This window comes from Chrysochloris asiatica, unplaced genomic scaffold (genome assembly GCF_000296735.1).
Source record: "Chrysochloris asiatica unplaced genomic scaffold, ChrAsi1.0 scaffold00010, whole genome shotgun sequence".
NCBI classification, from domain to species: domain Eukaryota; kingdom Metazoa; phylum Chordata; class Mammalia; order Afrosoricida; family Chrysochloridae; genus Chrysochloris; species Chrysochloris asiatica.
This window is the reverse complement of record NW_006408528.1, coordinates 10,158,445-10,173,516: the sequence shown is the minus strand read 5'-3', so window position 1 is coordinate 10,173,516 and position 15,072 is coordinate 10,158,445.

Below are 15,072 nucleotides of genomic sequence, written 5' to 3'. Positions count from 1 at the left end.
GATTGTAATCATTGCAATGAAACAAAATATGATAGGATGAATGTAAATCTGATGTTCTCCCATGTAAACTATCACTCAATTCACAATAAAAATAAAAATTTAAAAAGACCAGTTAACACACTATTATTCAAATTTCTGTATCAACCACCAAAGACATTGATGAAGAATTTGAAGAATTATATCAACTTCTACATTTTTGTTAGAAATTGATCAAATATGCAATCAAAATTAGCAAAAGATGCATTGATAAGTACTGGTGATTGGAATGTGAAAAAAAGAGAAAGGCTCAGTAGTTGCAAAATATGGCCTTTGTTATAGAAATGATGCTTTGGATCACATAATAAACATTTCCAAGACTTCTCTGCAAAGAACTTTAAAAAAAATGTTATTTTTAGGTGCCATTGAGTTGGTACCAACTCATAAGGACCTTATGCACAACAAAATGAAACACTGCCTGGTGCTGCACCAACCTCATTGTTGTTGCTACACTGAACCCATTGTTCCTGTAACTGTGCTAATCCATCTCATTAGTGGTCTTCCTCTTCACCGCAGATCCTCCATTTTGCCAAGCATGATGTCCTTCTAGAGGGACTGGACCCTTTTGTTAATATGTCCAAAGTATGGGAGATGAAGTCTGGCCATCCTGGCTTCCATGAAGCATTCTGGCTGTACTTCTTCCAGCACAGATTTGTTTATTCTTTGGAAGTCCATGGCATTTTTAATATTTGTCTCCAACACCATAACTCAAATGCATCAATTCTTCTAAGATCTTCTTTATTCATTATACAACTTTCACATGCATATGAAGTTACTGAAAATACCATGGCGTGGGTCAGGCACACCTTAATCCTCAAACTGACATCTTTGTTCTTGAACATATTCAAGAGGTCTTGTACAGCAGATTTGCCTAATGCAATACGTCATTTGATTTCTTGACTCAAAATGAAAACAATCAGTGGGAAACATCCATTAATAATCAGAACATGGAATGTAAGAAGTACGAAACTAGAAAAACTGGAAGTTTTCAAAGATGAAATGGAACACATAAACATTGACATCCTAGGCATTAGTCTGTTGAAATGGACTGGTATTGGCCATTTGGAATCTGACAATTACATGGTTTACTATCAGGTGTGACAAATTGAAGTGGAATGGCATACCATTCACCATCAAAAAAAAAAATATTTCAAGATCTATCTTGAAGTATAATACTGTCTGTGATAGGATAATATTCATATGCCTACCAGGAAAACCATTTATACAACTGTGATTCAAATGTATCTATGTAACAATCACTAAAGCCAGTGATGATTAAATTGAAGAGTTCTACCAACTTCTTCAGTCTGAAACTGATTAAATATGTAATCAAAATCTATTGATAGTTACTGGTAATTGGAATGCATAGGTTGGAAACAATGAGGAAGGACCAGTGGCTGGAAAATATGGCTTTACAAGAACAATTTCTTCATTGCAAATACTTTTTTAAAACAATATAAAAGATGACTATACACAAGGATCTCACTAGATGGATTACACAGAGAATTAAAAAACATAAACCATACTATACTTATGGGCATCATCAGAAACAATACACAGTCATCACTAGAAAGAATACTAGTGTGAGAAGAAACAATTGAGAAGATTAATATCATCAGTCAAAACAAGGCCGGAGACACCTGTGGAACAAACCATCAGTGGCTCACATGAAAAGTTCCTGTTGAAGCTGCAGAAAATTAAAATAAGTCCACAAGAGCCAAAATATGACCTTGAGTATATCCTACCTGAATTTAGAGACAAGAACAGATTTTGCACATTGAACACTAGTGATTGAAGACCAGAGTAGTTGTGAGATGACATCAAGCACGTCATACATGAAGAAAGCAAAAGGTCATTTAAAACATAGGAAAGAAAGAAAATATCAAAATGGATATCAGGAGAGACTCTGAAACTTGCACTTGAATGTAGAGTAGCTAAAGCAAGTCAAAGAAATGATGAGGTAAAAAAACTGAACAGAAAATTTCAAAGGGCAGCTTGAGAAGACAAAGTCAAATATTATAATGAATGTTCAAAGACCTGGAGTTAGACAATCAAGAGGGAAGAACATGATCAACATTTTTCATATTGAAAGAAATGAAGAAAAAATTCAAGTTTCAGCTTGCAATATTGAAGGATTCTATGGGCAAAATAGAGTCCTGATGTGGAGCTGCAGGTTAATGCACTGGGCCACAAGGTTGACTTGAACTGCAAGGTTGGCAATTCAGACACATTGACCACTTCTCAGAAACCCTTTACAGGGTGGCTGTGAGTTGGAACCAACTCGACGGCACTTAACAATGACAATAAACAAAATATTGAACAAAGCAGAAAGCATCAAAGAAGATGGGAAAAGTACACAAAGTTAAATGAAAAAGAATTGGTTGATGTTTAAACATTTCAGGAGATAACAGATGATAAAAAACTGTTGGTATTAAAGGAAGAAGTGTAAGCTGCACTAAAGACAGCAGTGAAAAGCAAAACTCCAGGAACTGATGGAATACTAACTGGTATGTCTTAACAAGCTGAAGCAACACTGGAAGTACTCACTAGTCTGTGCCAAAAAATTTGGAAGGCAGCTACCTTGACAACTGATTGGAAGAGACCCATATTTGTGCTCCTTCCAAAGAAATGTGGCCCTACAGGATGTGAAAATTATCAAGCAATATAATTAATATTACTTGAAGTAAAAATTTTGCTGAAGATGATTTAAAAATGGTTATAGCAGTATATTGAAAGGGAGCTTCCAGAAATTTAAGCTGGATTCAGGAGAAGACATGAAACAAGGAATATTATTGATGATGCCAGATAAATCTTGACTGGAAGTAAAGAATACCAGAAAGAGGCTTACTTGTGTTTTATTGACTACGAAAAGACTGACTGTATGGACCATAACAAACTATAGATAGACAGCATTGCCAAGAGTGGGAATTCCAGACCACTTAATTGTACTCATGAGGAACATGTACATAAACTGAGACAGACATTCTAACAGAACAAGAGGATATTGAGTGATTTCATATCAGGAAATATGTGCATCAGGATTATATCTTTTACTGTACTTATTCAATCTTTATTTTGAGCAAATCTGAGGAGCTGAACTATATAAAGAAGAATGTGACATTAGGATTGGAGGAAGCTCATTAACAATCTGTAATATTCAGAAGACACAACTTTGCTTGCTGAAAGAGAAGAGAACTTGAAGAACCTGCTGGTAAAGGTCAAAGAATGCAGCCGTCAGTATGCTTTACAAAAACCTTCATAAAGGGACAAATAAAATATAACAATGAAGAAAAGATTGGATTTTCAATTAACATTTGTGGAAGCAACAGTCAAGAAATCAAATGACATATTGCATTGGGCAAATCTGCTACAAAAGACACCTTTAAAGTGTCAAAGAGCAAATATGTTACTTTGAGGACTAAATTGGGCTTAACACAAGCCACAGTGTTTTCAATAGTCTTATACACATGTGAAAGCTAGACAATAAATAAAGAAGACCAAGAGAAAAATTGATGCATATGAATTATGGTGTCAGTAAAGAATATTGAAAGTATCATGGACTGCCAAAAGAACAAACAAATCTTGTGTTGGAAGAAATACATCCAGAATTCCCCTTAGAACTTCATCTCCCATACTTCAGACATGTCATCAGGAAGGGCCAGTCAGTCCCTAGGGAAGGACGTCATGCTGGCAAGGGGTCAATGCAAAAGAGGCAAACTCTCAAGAAGATGGACCGACACAGTGGCTGCAACAATGGACTCAAATAGAACAATTTGAAGATGACACAGACCCAAGCAGTATTTTGTTCTACATGTAGTGAGTCACAATGAGTTGGAGCATATTCAACAGCACCTAATAAAATGTTAAAAATATGTGTACATATATATATATGTATGTATGTGTGAGGGAATTATCTTAGGAAATGTCCAAAATTATACATATCAGATGGGCTTATTAAAAGATCATCTCCAAGTGGAGAGAGTAAGATTGGAAAGGTGAAGGAGAAATTTAGCTTTTAAATCAGTATGGCTCTATATTCTTTAAAGATATTTTTGAATCATTTGTGTGCCTAAAATAGAATTTTTAAGAATAAATAAAAGGAAAACACATGCAAAGAAAATTATTTCTTTTACAATTTAGTGTCCAAAAAAATAGCCTTCTAAAGAGAACTCGTTTCTTTCCTCATTTGTTAGTTCTTCATTTTCTAATATAACAATTTAATGTGTTTTCCTTTTTATTGTGAATTTCAAGAAGTTGAGAACCAAAATGTATGCTCAGTCAGTATAATTGTATAAACCTGGGAGGTTAGCATGTTTGCTTCCAATTCTTCTCCATGTATACCATTTCCCATTCCTGGGCTTATTTTGATCTTTAACCATTTTGGCTGTTTTTAAAAATAATTAGGATTAAATGAATAAATAATCCAATAATTCTTTTTGTTGATTTTGAAAGTCATTTCATGTTTCAGAATTTCTGTTATTGATAGTTACATAAACCTAAATGTCACTTAAAGTTAGATGTTCTTAGTCTGTAGTAAGTAACTCATACTTAATAAAATTTTTATAAATAAAAGGTTCCAGAACCTGAAGCAAAATATATAACAGTATTTTGCTTGTTTCCCCTTATATTGTCTGAGGGAGTTGTTTAGATCAAGTAAGCCGTCCAAGTTAATTATGCCCAAAGGAAGTGCACAGACCTCAGGGATTTGATGGCAGTGTATCTATTTATTGAAGTCCTCTGTGTGTGAGGTAAAATAGGCCTTAAAGGGTATTAAATGGAAAGACCCCAGTGCAGATTTATATTAGCAAATGAAAATATAGTCTACTTCAAATAGTAAAGTCTAAAACTTGTACGTTCTTTGGAATACTGACAGTCATGCATACAAACACACCTATACTCACCCATACCTTCACATCAACACACACTCATCCAGCACCCTGATTAACTGGTCCATAGCTTGGCTCTAAGCCTGGGTAAAAATAAAAAATTTGAAATGTAGATCGTTGTTGGTACTATTTGGTGTGTTCTTTATTTTTAGTGTCTTTTGAAACACATCCTTCTGTGTTCTGAAAATAAACTGGGAGCTCCCAGTCTTGTCCTTTTCAGACAGCTCATCCCCACTCACCACCACCCCAGTTTCCCAAGCAAATAAAGCTGTGAGAACAGTGTTTTTAGACCAGCTCCTTCTCAACCAGCTGCTTGAATGTGCTTTGGGAACACTAACATGATTTTTTAATTAACATTGATTCTGCTTAGCTTCAACTATGAAATAAATGGGGTTTCTTCAAACACCAATTAACAAAGCAAACCCCAATAAAGGGGGAAAAAAAACCTCTTTCTCTCCACCTCCAGCCCCCAACAGGAAATTCCCCCCTGTTGAGTTTTCCCCAAGGTCACTATAAAGTTTTTCTGATGAACTTGCTAGAACCTTAATGAGAATGAATCAGCACAGATTTTCCATCATATAAACAGAAATATTTAATTTCATGAAAGGGGACAGCATGCTGGACTCTGCCCACCCCACCACATAATATCTTCAGTCTTTCCTCCTTCCTGCTAATTTATTTCTCATAGTAGTTTCATTACAGTAGTTCCTCAGGGTTTCCCAAGCCTGAAGACCACACCTAAACATCATATATGAAACAAAAAGACTTAACCGTTCACTTTATTGCTGGTCCCATATTTTTATTTGAAGCAAAGGAAACATATTCTCTCCCTTTGTGTTTTTGTGGCTTCTATTTCCTGCATGGGCCTCTCCCATGACCCAGAGGGAAAATGATAGAATCATACTTGCAAACATGCCCAAGGGGTAGAGTAACCTATCCAAAGGTTCCACTAGGACCAGCTTCAGAGAAAAACACAAGATGTTAGTCTGTGTGCTACCTGAAAAGGGTTGTCTGGTCAAATAAATTTGGGAAATGCTGCAAACCATATTTCTCTTTTAGAAGTTCACAAAGCATGTTAGTATGTTAACAGCTCTGAAAAGTCCTCAAATAAAAAGTAACCTAAGTAACTTTGTTTAACCCTATTTATTTTTCCAACAAATTTGACCACAGTACTTTTTTTTTTTTCATGAAACATTGTTATTGTTAGTCTATTCCAACTGATGGCAAACAAATGTGTGCAGAGTAAAAGTGTTCCATAGGGCTTTCAAGGCTGTGACCTTTCAGAAGAAGATCTCCAGGTCTGAATCCGAGGAGAACCAGTGAGTTTGAATCACCAACTTTTTGGCTAGTGGTTAACTTCTTAACTGTTTGCGCCAATTTGACCACGGTACCTTTTTGCTTACAACACTAGCATTCAATACTGAAAACAGCAAGAAGGAAATTAATTGCACCAACTATGCGCAGTAAATATTTTGCCTAATCCTCCTAACAACCCTAGGAAATAAGTGTTATTTTTCCCGTTTTACAGGGAATAAAATTTGAAGTTCCAAGTATTTTTAAAACATGTCTAGTTTTACATAGTAATACATTACAGAGCTAGAACTCAAATTCAGGTCTGTCTGACTTTAAGGCTTGGGTTCTTTCTACTCTAACACATTTAATATCTAATTCCCAAACTACATTTTTGTGGTGGCCAAAATTCTACTTTCCTCTTTGGTTATATAAGCAAATTGATCATTTCCTAGGTAGAAGACTCCTTCAGGGCATAGTCTGTGTCTTTTGTGCCTACCTGTGTCTCTTCAGCACACAGCATAGTACCTGGCACACGCTCTCCATAGCTATTGGATAAAGAAACACATGTGTAGCAAGAGCAAGTGAAGGTATTACAAGTAGTTTAAACTATGCTTAGTTTCAGTTGTGAACTATAGAATTTCTCAGGAACACCATCCTGAATGTTTACATCACACTTGGAATCATTGAAGTTACATCACTTGAGGAAACCACTGGAAATTTTGCTGCTTAACTTGGATTGAAGAAGTCTCTGGGAGAGGGTCACATGATGGCTGTCTTTGAATACTTGGAAGAAGGTACTGTCATGTGAAAATTGGATTACTTAAGCATCAGGTGGAATAAAATCTATGACTCAAGGTTTCATACTGCCTGAAATTCTATAAGCTTTTGAGTTGTTAAAGATACACAAAACATTAGTGTAGTTCTTAGTTCAGTAAAGGCAGAAGCTTCTAGTCTGATATCTAACCCATGGATTTGGGACTATAGGGTTTCCAAGGAATGTATGGTGGATTTGAACTGCTGACCTTAAAACCCTTATACACAGTAGATATGAGTCAGACCACCTGGCACAATTAATTAGGGTTAAAAATAGTAATTTAATATATATGCCAGGGAAAAAATGGAAAGTTATTCAGATAGAGAACTATTTGTATGTATTAATTTTCTTAAAAAGCAAAATAAACTATTATTTCGATCACTTGGAACTTATTTGTTTATTCAACAAAAATGTGCTGAGGGCCACTTATATATCCAGTACCTGGGAACTCAGCAGGGAGTAAAACATAGCCCTGTTTGGAAGAGTTCTGTCTCTTTTAAGAGAGAGAACATGTAGAAATAACAAGAATACAAAGTGGAAAGCAGCCATCACTACAAAGAGGAACAGATGATATACAGTGGATTTCAGAGGATGGTATTGATTTACCAACATATATATGTGCCAGATGTAGGCATGATAGACTATCATGACTTCACCTTTTATGACATTCCATCTAGCACAAAATAACTGACCAAATGGATCCAGATAGCAGGAAATCTTTTCTAGAATAAAATCTAGAATGATAGATAATATTTCCATTTCCATAGATTTAGTCTATATGATATCCTATAAATTATCCTATATGGTAATGGAGTTTTGGTGTGGTGCTGTGGGATAAAGTATCCATAAATTCATTCTGAACTACAAGACCTGCAGTTCAAACTCACCAGCCGCATCTTGGAAACGCTATACAGAGTTGCTGTGACTCAGGACTGACTTGATGGCACTTAACAACAACAAATGTGATCTTGTGATTATTTATCTGATTTCAAACTGTATAGACATCCTGTAGATGCAAAAACAAAACAACTTTGTGTGCAATTTATTTAAAACTGTATGGAATAAGTATCTTAGCACTCTAGAGAAATCCCAGTTTTCATAATGTGAATATACTTTTAATATGTTTACTAGTATTAGGAAGAATTTATGTACTTGCGTAAGAAACACAAAAGAAGCTTGTATATTTTTATACCATATAGCAGAGGGGCAAAAGTAAGGGCCTAGGCCCTATTTTTCTTCCTACAGATAAATGTGTGATATGGTTTTCTAAATAGGTTTATAAGAGGAAAAGAGAGATAAATTGCCTTAAAATGGATTGCATGTATGCTGTTTAATTGCCAGGAATTAATAAGCATTTTGAATCAAGTAAGACTGAAGGTTCTTAACTTTGTAACCTAAACTTGTTACATACTTTAAATTAAGAAAAAAAATTTTTTTTCTTTAAAGAGTAATTTCATGCTCAGAGTTACTAAAAGCATGTAGTAGAGTGACTTGTTCTTGTCTTCATCATTTCATTCTTTTTTCCTAAGACATAAGGTGACATATCCAAGTGCTTGTCCTTCATCAGCCAGTTCTATGAGCAGCAGAGCAGAAAGTTCTAATATCTATTCATTCGTAATATGTCATTCTTAATGTATTAAAGACAATTGACTTCACATGCCATAGATAATTAGAAAAATCACCTTCAGTTCCATGTTTTTAAAGTACAGCACCATATACTTTTAATCAGACCCTGTACTGACTGATGTCTTCAAAATGTCTGAATATCTTTCTCTCTTACTTTTATGGTGGGCAAATTACTTTTTTCCCCTAATGATAATTTTAAATAGACTATAAAAATTCAATTCCTATTTAATTCCATAACTGGGATGGTGCAATAAAATTTTATCATGTTTTTCTTGTAAGTTAGAGATTTGATTACTGTCCTGAGATTCAGTAGCCCAGAAGTTCTGTCCCTAGAAGTAATTATGAGAGGCTCGCCTGAGAAAACAAAAGTTGAACAAGGTGTAGGTGAAAAATTGAATGTTATTGTGTCATATTAAGGCAAAAGGTAATAGTAGACAAGGACTTACTGCTCATGAATGTTGTACCTTGGAAGGGCATACTTTGTTCAGTTCTGAGTGGCCAGCTTGGTTCTCTAGTCTCCCTCATGGAAGTCGATAGACCTGTCTACAGATGAGTCCCAGTGGACTGAGCTGGAGATGAGTGGGCTAACACCTCAGGCTTGAACAGTGCTGAACAAGGCCCAGGTGGGCACTTCACAGATTTTTTACAGATCTAACACTATCCTTACCAGAAGAAGGGCATCGAGAGCAGTTTTCTCACTAGGCCTCTCAGCAGTGTGAACTATGACTGCTTAGAGAAAGCACACTCTTTTCCTGTGGCCTCCATGATACTATGCTGTCCCAGTTGCCTTCTACTTCTCTAGTCTCTCTTCCTCATACTCCTTGGCAGATGCATCTTTCTCTAAGCACCATGGATACATGGTCAAATACAAGCGAATGATACGTAATACATCTGTATTTGGGTGGATTAAACTGGTGTGGCACTGTAGGATAAGTACTCTACCACAAGGTCAATTTGAACTAAAAAATTGGTGGTTCAAACTCACAGCTGCTCCTCAGAAACCTTATACAGGGTCACTATGAGTTGGGACTGACTTGATGACACTTAACAACAACAACAAATGTCTAAAAGTATAGTGGTTCAAATATGTTGTTGTGGTAGTTATTCCGTGCCAGTGAGTCTGTTCCAACTCATAGTGACCCTCTATAGGGTTTCCAAGGAGCAGCTGGTGAGCTTAAACTGCCGACCTTGCAGTTCAAACCGACTTTGGAGTCCAGCACATTAGCCACAGTGCCACACTAAGACTCTGGCTCAAATATAATAGAGACTTATTTCTTTCTCACTTATCATCCAGAATGAGAGTTCATGGTTGACAAGTGGCTACCCTGCATGGTGATACAGGGACCCAGGATCCTTCTATTTTGTGACTCCCTCATACCCACTGTCACCCGCATCCACACAACAGAAGATAAAAGGTCAAGTTGGAGACAACACAGACAATTACGCTCAGAATTCACTACCTATATCTTAGTCACATGGTCACATTTAACTGCAAAAGAGACTAGAAAACGTAGGCTAGCAATGTGCAGGCAAAGAAGTGGGGAACAGATTTTAAGAAACTACCAAAAGACTTTACTACAACATATGGTAATGGGCGAATATCCATTACCTACAAAGAATTTCTGTACATTAAGTAGAAAAAACAAACACAACAGAAAAATGAGTAAAAGATATACACCTACCAAAAAAATCCCCAAAGCAGAAATGCATTTCACGAATAAAGAGATATTCAATACCAGTAATTCTTAGGGAAATGCAGTTTAAAATAATAATAATATGGAATTGTCAAGTATTTCAGAAAGGAAAAATATCAAGTGCTGGTAGATATTCAGTGAAATAGTCATTCTCATGAATTGTAAGTGGAAGTGCAAATTAGAATAATTATTAGGGGAAAATCTGTCAACAAATTTTAAGATATAAACTAATCATACCCTTTTATTAATAATCCAACCACTGTGAACCTCTTTGACGTGGACACTGTGATGTGCCACCAATCTTCGCCTCCAAGATTGAAGTACTCATTTTGGAGAAGGGATCTATCTTTGGATGTTTCCCTCCAGGGTACACTGTCTTCCTTTGGGTTATACCCCATCTCTGGGCATAGTTCACTGCAGTGAATGGTCAGTGAAGGGGTGCCATGATGGATCCCTTCCCTCAAGTAGAGATATCTCTCAAAGAGCTGCTTACTAAATAAACTATGCATTATTTCTCACAGGAGTATCTGCAACAGTCATCATGTCTTAGAATTACTAGTAAGGAATTAAGTTATTTTTTTAGAGAGTCAGTAAGGAGGTGTGGTAGCGTAGTGGTTACAAATCAGGCTGCTAACCTCACGGTCAGCAGTTCGAGACTACCAGCTGTTTCTTAGGAGAAAGGTGAGGCTTTTTGTTCCCATAAAGATTTACAGCCTTGGAAGCCCTATACACGGTTGCTATGAGTTGGAACCAAGTCCATGGCACATCACAACAACAACTCAGAAAAAAAGCTTCATTTTTGAAGCTTTTTGGAAACCAGTATTAGATAATGTTGTTTGGCTGGTGTTTACCTCAAAGTACAAATCTTTCTTCCTTCTAACTGCATTATATCATGTTCAAGGTTTCATCTAATTACAGTGAGGCAAAACGTCTGTTTTTTTTTTCTTTTTTTTTCAACAATTTCCATATATTAACTAAAGCGTAACTGGGCACAAGCAACTAGTTTATACTTCAGCATAGTTTTTATAACACTGTTTTACTTTTATATGTTTTGTATAGTAGTCAGCTTTTTATTCTTCTGATGATTTTGTGAAGTAGCTGAATATTATTGGTGTTTCCTTTTACAGATAAGGAAAATGTTTAAAGAAGATTTTTTTTTAAATCCCCTCACTGTCGGTTCATTGTAGAACTGGGACATAAACCCATCTCTCTTGTTGTCCATAGTACATGTACCTTTACAGGTAATTTTTATTTTTTCATAAAGTTCCAAATAGAAAATTTGAAGGTACTTCCTTTTTAAAATGATTTCTTCCATTTATCTACCACACTTGATTCCATGTCATACCACTTCAAGAACCCTTGGGTGCACTTACCTTCTTTGGGGAAAAAAAGAACAGATGCTTCTTGAGTGAGGTCTATATCTTTTTACAAGTATTGTAATGGGTTCAGAACATTTTGATCATGTCTACACGATAAAAATAAAATGTTTCCCCACTAAAAACAATTGGAGATTTGTGAGTGTGTGTGTGTGTGATAGAGAAACCAAATGACGAGTCTCTCGGTGCCACCTGCCTTTACATTTCTTAAAAATTAAAAGCTCTGGCTCACTATACCATGCTTCTAATCAATAGTAGCAGGGCACAAAGACACACTCTGAGGCATGCCCAAAGAACTGCCGGGTCTGGTGTAAACTTCACTGCCCCAGGGAACGAGCCCAGTGGAATTCAGGAAAACTGCAATGTAAGTCTCTTTTCTACTTCTGAACATGCGTCTGACAATGACCTTTCATTGCAGTAATTGTTGAGGAAGTTACCAAGGTGTGGTTTTAGAACAACCAGTTCTTTCAGAATTATAAAAGTCTTCTAAGGAAGCCTCAGTTTTGGTCTCCAGAATTGAAGTGTGTGCACAAAAGCACGCGCATGCACATTCACACACCACCTTTCCACAATGGCCTTTGTTTCGAACTCCCTCTGGGGCTCAGATCCATTCGTTTTGCTAGTTCTTGTATCTAGACTAGCAATGTTTTCCTGGTCAGTTGGTGGTACCTCATTTTTCAACCACAACTATAGAATCCCATCTATGACCAGATATACTTTCTGTTATTTTGTTTAGTGTACATAAATTGCTATCTTAGCACCGAGTCAACTTTGACTTCTAAAATTCCCTGTAAATAAAGGCAAATGCAAAATGTTGTTGTTGTTGTTAATTGCCGTCAAGTCGATTCCAACCCATAGCGAGCCTGTATAGTAGGGTTTCCAAGGAGCAGCTGGTGAGCTTGAACTACCGACCTTACAGTCAAATAGCTTTGCAGTGTGACGCATTAACACACAGTGCCACACCAGGACTCCAAATGCAAAATGTTATTGTTGTTATTAAGTACCGTGGAGTCTGTTTCGACTCATAGTGATTCTGCACAGGGTTTCCGAGGCTGTAAATCTTTAAGGGAGCAGAAAGCGTCATCTTTTCTCCCGAGAACTGCTGGTAGTTTCGAACTGCTGACCTTGAGGATGGCAGCCGGACTGGTAACCAATATGCTACCAGAGCTCCTAGACCACCTCAAATTTCTCTTTATGAATCCCAGATTATAGGTAGATTAGTACCCATGCCAATGTCCCTAAATGTTCTGAGCAGGGCTTTGAACCAATTGTTCCCTGTTCAATCATAGTTGATGAAGCAAAAGAAAAACAGACTCAAATTTGTAAACTGTGGGTGCACTGGACAATAAAGAATGGGAAAACATAAAGGTTTATGTTGTTGTTAAATTCTGTTAAGTCGGTTCCAACATGTAGAGACCCTGTATAGGGTTTCTGAGGAGTGGCTGGTGAGTTTGAACTGCTAACCTTAAAGTTCAAATCAATTTTGAGGTCGAGTATTTACCTTATGGTGCCACACCAGGTCCTGAAATTTAGCCTGTCTTCTAGAAAACAAGGGGAGTGTGTGCATAGCACAACAACCAAATCTCTTGGTCAACAGAGTCAGAAACAATGGTTACCAACTCAAAGATGGTGGCTGACAGCATTGCTTGGGAAGTATGTTGCTCTTCACAGTACTGGCAATAATCCAGTCTCCTGCATCAGCTCCTGACAGGGTTCACTATGTCTCTTCTAAGTCTCCCACATAGGGACTTTGGCAGTAACTTTTCCCATATTTTGCAAATTCATTTCATTTTCTTTTCTCTGTGATGACTATGGTTGACCTGATTTGAACAAGTTTGAAGTCCGGGTCCAAAGGGGACTGAAGGTAAAGTCCCTTTCCGGAAAGAAAATATTTCTGTCACTCAATCTTAAGTGCACAAAGCTCCCAGAGAATGGTGTAAAGCCTTCCATTCATTCAGGTTTTGGTCTACAAAATTGGCTTTAGACAGACCCAAGGCACCTCATTTTCCCTGTTCTTCTTCTCTCTACACTTTCTTATCCCTCTGCCTTGATCCATAACTGAGATAGATTCTGGTCTCCAGCCAGCAGCTGCCTCACTCAACCAATACCAGGAAGACCAGTGTTTCTGATTCTTCTTTAGAAAGGATTAATGATAAAATACAATGTTCAGTAGTCCTGGAACATTCAAGTGACTCAGAGTGAAGAATTTAAAAGATGAAACACTTGCTAACATTGACCAGCTCTCAAATGGCTCATAACTATTTCTTATTATACTAAGTACTCCTCCTCACAGAGGTGAGGATGGGAATGGATGAAGGGCAGGAAAATATGGGGTCAAAGGTAGTTCGGTGGTAGAATTCTTGCGTTCCACGATGAAGACCTGGTTCAATCCCCACACAATGAACCTCAGAGCAGCCACAGAAGGCAACAGAGATAAAGAAGAGCAATCATCAAACAGCTTGAAATTTTGTTTAAATGGACAGTGGATGAATATAAGCAAGAGAATCTTCAGGGGCTCTGTTCTAAATGCTCCCCAAGCCTGGCCTCCTTCCTCTTCTTCCTGATACCAGCAGAGAGGTCTGATGGTCCTGTTTCTTCCTAGTCAAAACACACCTGCCTCCAAAGAGCCATATGTATGTCTGACAGGAAGAGTTCCTCATCCTTCACCTTACTTAAGGAAGGCTAGTACTGTGTGTCTCTTCAAACAGGGATAGAAAGTAAAGATACAGGGAGGATCCCAGTCTGTCTCCACAACTTTTGGAAGCTGTTGTTCCAGTTAGGTAAAATTAATGACTCATTTCAATAATTTTAACATATTTAGATGACAAGATCCTGAATAACATTTGATGAAGAAAAATCTGGGCCCTAGATATTCTAGTTATTTTAGGAGATTTGTTTCCAACTCTATGAAATCAGCATAAACATGAAAAGAGAATATGCCAAAAATAAAAACAGAATATGTTTTTTAAGCAAATTATCTCATTTTTGCCAGAATGCCCTTGGCTTATGAATGAAGAAATAAACGTTCTCATCCTATCCTAAATGCTACAGGGCATTTCAGTTAGAAGAAGGAACATTCTTGGCATTTCCCACAGAGTGTAAAAGAAAATGAAAACCATTATAAATGTTGTATGGCTGCTTTATGAATTAGTCCTTTAATGTCTTAAAAAGCAAGTACAACGGAGAAATCTCATATAACTGCATTTTTTTCCTCTAAGGAGCCAATGAAGATCTCTGTGGTTAGGGATATTTTTAATTCAGCTCTGGACTTTCTCCAGGAAATCACTAATAATTACTAATTGTATTTTTGTAAGTTAATGAAAGGATGCATTCTTTTTCCAATGCCT